We start from the raw sequence: 6,102 nt of genomic DNA on the forward strand, positions 1-6,102 counted from the left end.
TCTGACGACTTCTGCTTTGCTGGTAAGTTATTTTATTATTTTGCATGAACGTGTGCTTTTGGGCTGAACTGAATGAAATTTGATCCTTCTTGGATTGGATATATTATGTGCATAACACCTGTTTGTGTGAGTATTTGAGGATGATTTTGGTACTTGTGATCTACTGATCTGTGTTAATCTACATGTTGATAGTTGACACAGCATAGGTTGAAATGAGCTTGATAATGTGATCATCCAAAATTATCTTGATAATTGTCCACGAATAACCTCAACATAGACACATAAAAAATGACCGGGCCGGTGTTTGGAAACGTAAGTGTTGTAATTGTTAGTCAATTATGTGATTGTAGATGGTTTATTTTGTTTAGGCGTTTCGTATAATAATAGAAGATACAAATTTGTTAATATTCCTCACTTTTTAAAACAGCCGTTTCAACCACCCGTTTTCATTTTTGTCAAAACTCATCCTGACCAAAACAAGTAACCATAATTAAAACAACCCGTCCGGCTGGGCATAACTGCGTAAGTAATCCTTATCTCATGTATTGATTTTTAAGTGTGATCTACCTACTTCTCTGTATCACTCATCTTGCCTTCGCTTCTATTTCTAGAACCGCATGGAAACTTAATTCTATGCTCGTCAGGCTATGGTGATAAGATAATCGCACACTGCTATAGTTAGATTTTCATTAAGATGATCCTTGTTATAGGGATACAGGACAATACTGAAAATGAGAGTTCAAATTAAGTCCAAAAATCAACAAAAAGAAGTCCATATCAAGAGTCGTTACTTGTAAAATCCTGAATAAGATGATCAACAGATGCATATGACGAACCGCCTTCCACCACCACGGATCTACTCATCTCACTCATCTCATTCACTTTTGCTCTAACCTCTTTATTCTCCATCACTCGTCTTATCCCACTTTCTATCTCCTCACATGTCATAATTATTGTATTAGCTTTTGGATTTGACACATCTATCACATAATCCAACTTTATCTCCACCGCTAACCCCAACTCCACCACCATTTTAAATGCATTCATCTGTTGCTTGGCATACATCGGCCATGTTGCTGAAGGTACACCGAACCATAAACTCTCCAACAATGAGTTCCACCCACTGTGTGACACAAACCCTCCAACTGCACCATGACCCAACACCGCCGTTTGTGGGGCCCACCCAATCACTTTTCCTATTCCACGTGTTCGCTCCATAAACCCTTCTGGTAGTACCTCACTTGGATCCTCATAATCGCTCGGGATCTTTGATATTTGATCTGATGGAGGTCGACGTAGGGACCACACGAAACGGTAGCCACTCTGCTCTAAAGCACGTGCTATCTCCTTCACTTGGACCTCACTAAAACTTCCCATACTCCCAAAACACAAAAAGACAACCGACAAAGGTGGCTGACTATCCAACCACTTGATGACATCATCGTCAGTTTTTTCCCCGTTGCCAGACCCACTTTCTAGGTTGAGTATAGGTCCCACCGGATACACCGGAGGGATGCTGATGTCAGCAGATAACGACTCCACCGTATGTGTTTCTAGTTCCAAAAATGTATTAACCATGATTGCTTTGACCTCTCTAAGTTTCCGCACCACCCCCAAAAGAACGTCCAGTCCGTCTCTAGTCTTGACACGACTCCAGAACACTTTGGTGGGAACCGGTTTGACAAAACCTGGAACCGATATCTCGGTATCCGAGTTGCTCAACTCTATAAAGTCTTTGTTTAGATCATCACTGAGTGTCCGGATATAAAATAGAAAACCAAGAAAAGCAGCATTAGAAGTGAAGAACATGTATGATGGAACATTAAATTCATTAGCCACATCTATCATGCAGGTGCAAAACATATCAACGACAAAGCCAGCTATTCAACCCGAACATGATGCACTTATCATGTCAGCCACAACATTTCTGACATATTTGCAGTGACTTGGGATGAATTCTGTTATGAAAGATGTGGGAGATTTGGGGTCAAAAATTGATAGGGTTTCGTCTTGAGGGAGTTGAATGAAGGATATGCGATCATCCTTGGTGTTTTTAGCTAATGATTCTATGTAGGTGGTGATAACCGAGTCAGATTTTGGGCCGGGAGGTTTGATGACAAGGACGGTTATGACAAGACGCTGATCACGATTCACAAGTAAGTTTGCAATCTCGACGGTTGACATGATATGACCAAGTCCTGGGGAAGGGATGAATATCAGCTCTGCAACTGCAGTCTCCATATTTGTTTAATTGTTTTGGTTTCCTTGGAGTTTTCAGTCTCTTATATTTATAAACCATTTCTTGTAGATGATACCAATTTGCTGATGTTATTTTTTTGTAGGCGACCATTTTATATTAGCACCTAACAATGGAGGCCAAAATTATCATGATCATCTTCAATCTGCAACAAAAAAAAAACAAGAAAACAAAAACAAAAAGTCTGCTGGGACCATTCTTCATTTCACATATTATTATATAAGAGTGAACAAAGATAAAATATTCAAAACCTGCCGGCCTGTTGTTTTAAGTTATGCACATAATATCATTCAAAATGAGCAGTTTACAAGTTGGCGGGTCAAACAGGTTGTATTTGATTCATTTGACTAGAAGACCTTGTTTCCAACTTTCATATTGTAAAAAGTTTTGTAATGAGTAGGAAAAAAGAGGCAAATTGATCATTGATGTCAGATCATGAAAGATTTTAGAAACATCAAAAGTATAAGCTTGGTGTGTATGTTATTATTGCTCGAAAGCTTTTGCTTATTTTTGTACCACTAAAATAAGTTAGAGCCATTATTGGTTGTATAGTTTATGTCTATCACCATATACCTCTACTTTTTACAATCATAAAGCAAATACTTCCCCCATCACATTAAAATATTAAAAGTGTTCATATTTTCTTTTTTGTTTGTCCAAATACAAATGTTAACTTTTAAAATTTATTACTCAATTTTCTAGTTTACCCTTAAATACACACAACTAACATTAATAAACAATATTAATGGATCTAATTTCCAAATGCACTATTGTCATTTGATAAGCAAAAAATATAATCATTCAATCTACCTTAAACTTTGTGTTTTTCAAATCGTGATATTTTTAATATGAATGAGAGAGTAATATTTTTTGTTTTAACGAGAAGGGTTTCAATTTTAGAATTCGTTAATTTGAGGCCCCCAAAATTGTTGAATAGACCTTGGGTTGGATTGATGCACACGTATATAATTTATATGCCTATTTATATGCCTCTTCGTATATATGACGATGTACACGTAATCTATTTTTCAAAATGGTTAAACTTTAATAATCTCCAGTTTAATTAAAGAGTTTTATGTAATGAGAATCTCTAAGTGAGCGTTTAACGTATAAAAACCCAACTGGAATCATTAATTTCCAGAGGTATATAATCATTGCGATAAACTTTTGATGTGTCATGTGTGTTAACCGTTAAATAAAGTCTTACATCCAATCGAATATCTCAACAGTGGCGAATTCTAATTCTTGTTATTGTGTGTTTGTGGTGACATAATTTATATGTTATTGTATTTTCAGTATAGTTTCATAAGCTCACCCCTACACACTGTTGTATATAAGACAATGACTACCATACCAACATTTTTCTGACAAAGAATATAAGTTTATTACCGGGACCAAAGACCACCCGATTAATTAAGCTCACCTATAATGACTCAAGTCAAGGAGTCTGATGCATATAAAGTTGTTAATTTTGATTTCATCTAGTGCAGTGGGATATCATTGCTTGTAGATGGTTTGATCGATGTGGTGATGTTTGTGTGTTGGAGATCATTGCATATAAAGGTGGCAGGTGGTGTTTGTGTGTTGGAGATCATTGCTTGTAGATGGTTTGATCGATGTGGTGACTAGTGAGTTTATAGTATCGAAAACATAAGGGCAAACTTGTGCCCCATTCTAACACGTTATCCTCCCAACCTTACCCAACTTGCTCGTTTTGTTACTTTACTTGTCTTTACTTTTATTTCTAGAACCGCACATTGCCAGAGTTAGATTTTCATAAGATGATCCTTATTATCGGGCTACATGGACAATACAGAGAAAACGAGACTTCAACATTAGCAAAAGGAAAAGAGTACAACAAAATGACGTCCAGATCAAGAGGTGTAACTTATAAAATCTTGAATAAGATGACCAACAGATGCATATGACGAACCGCCTTCCACCACCACGGATCTACTCATCTCACTCATCTCATTCACTTTTGCTCTAACCTCTTTATTCTCCATCACTCGTCTTATACCACTTTCTATCTCCTCACCTGTCACAATGACTGTATTAGCTTTTGGATTTGACAAATCTATCATATAATCCAACTTTATCTCCACCGCTAATCCCAACTCCATCACCATTTTAAAAGCATTCATATGTTGCTCGGCATACAACGGCCATGTTGCTGACGGTACGCCGAACCATAAACTCTCCAACAATGAGTTCCACCCACAATGTGACACAAACCCTCCCACTGCACCATGACCCAACACCGCCCTTTGTGGGGCCCACCCGATCACTTTCCCTATGCCAAGTGTTCGCTCCATAAAGCCTTCCGGTAGTACCTCACTTGGATTCTCGTAATCGCGCGTGCCTGTTGATGTTTGATCTAATGGAGGTCGACGTAGGGACCACACAAAACGGTAGCCACTCTGCTCTAAACCACGTGCTATCTCCTTCACTTGGACCTCATTAAAACTTCCCATACTCCCGAAGCACAAAAAGACAACCGACGAAAGCGGTTGATTATCCAACCAATTAAGGACATCATCATCAAACGGTTTCCCGACACTAGACCCGCCTTCTAGGTTGAGTATAGGTCCCACCGGATACACTGGCGGGATGCTGATGTCAGCAGACAACGACTCCAACGCGTGTGTTTCTAGATCCATGAACGTATTAACCATGATTGCTTTGACCTCTCTAAGTTTCCGCAGCATCCCTAGAAGAAAGTCCAGTTCATCTCTAGTCTTGACACAACTCCAGAACACTTTGGTGGGCACCGGTTTGACAAAGCTTGGGACCGATATCTCTGTATCTGAGTTGCTGAGCTCAATAATGTCTTTGTTCAGATCATCACCAAGTGTCTGGATATAAAATATAAAACCAAGAAAAGCCGCATTAGTAGTAAAGAACACATAGGTTGGAACGTTAAACTCATTAGCCACATCTATCATGCTTGTGCAAAACATGTCAACGACAAAACCAACTATCCGACCCGACCCCGATGCACTTGTCATGTCAGCCACAACATTTCTGACATATTTGCAGTGACTAGGGATGAATTCAGTAAAGAAAGACATGGGCGATGTGGGGTGAAGAGTTGTTTCGTCTTGAGGGAGTTGAATGAAGGATATGTGATCATTCATGGTGTGTTTAGCTAATGATTCTATGTAGGCAGTGATGGCGGAGTTAGAATTCGGGCTGGGAGGTTTGATGACAAGGACGGTAATGGCGAGACGCCTATCACGATTCACCAGTAATTTTGCGATCTCGACGGTTGACATAATATGACCAAGCACGGGGGAAGGGATGAAAATCAGCTCTGCAATTGTAGTCTCCATATTTGTTTTGGTTTCTTTGGAGTTTTCACTTATATTTTATACACCATTTCTTGTAGATGATACCAATTAGCTGGTGTCAGGCTGAAAGTTATGACCATTTTATTTTATTACCTAACAATAGAGACCAATTAAAAAGAATCAGCATCATCTTCAATCTGCAACAGCAAAAAAACCAAAAAAGTCAGTTGGGGCCATCCTTCATTTCACATAATTTTTATATAAGACATAAGAGTGAACAAAGTTATAATATCATTCAAAACTTGCCTGTTGTTTTCACATGATATCATCAAAATGAGCAGTTTACAAGTTAGGTATTTGATTCATTTGAATAGATTACGAAAAAAAAAAGGTTTTGTAATGAGTAGGAAAAAGGAAAGAAAGGCAAATTGATCATTGATGTCAGATGCACATGAAGGATTTTTGAACATCAGAAGTATAAGCTGGGATCCCAATTTTAGAATTCGTTGTGGCCCCTAAAATTGTTAAACTGATCCTAGGTTGGATTATGCACAT

At 38.3% G+C, this 6,102-nt stretch overlaps 2 pseudogenes; both read right to left on the reverse strand.

Moving 5' to 3' along the window:
* Window positions 1-599: 599 nt before the first annotated feature.
* Window positions 600-2,385, reverse strand: LOC143614335 (anthocyanidin 3-O-glucosyltransferase 2 pseudogene; annotated as a pseudogene).
* Window positions 2,386-4,001: 1,616 nt separating this feature from the next.
* On the reverse strand, window positions 4,002-5,798 carry LOC143613919 (anthocyanidin 3-O-glucosyltransferase 2 pseudogene; annotated as a pseudogene).
* Window positions 5,799-6,102: the final 304 nt, after the last annotated feature.

This window comes from Bidens hawaiensis, unplaced genomic scaffold, assembly GCF_021521415.1.
Source record: "Bidens hawaiensis isolate Kalapana, Puna unplaced genomic scaffold, B.hawaiensis_p1.1 tig00002273_1, whole genome shotgun sequence".
In the NCBI taxonomy this organism is placed as follows: domain Eukaryota; kingdom Viridiplantae; phylum Streptophyta; class Magnoliopsida; order Asterales; family Asteraceae; genus Bidens; species Bidens hawaiensis.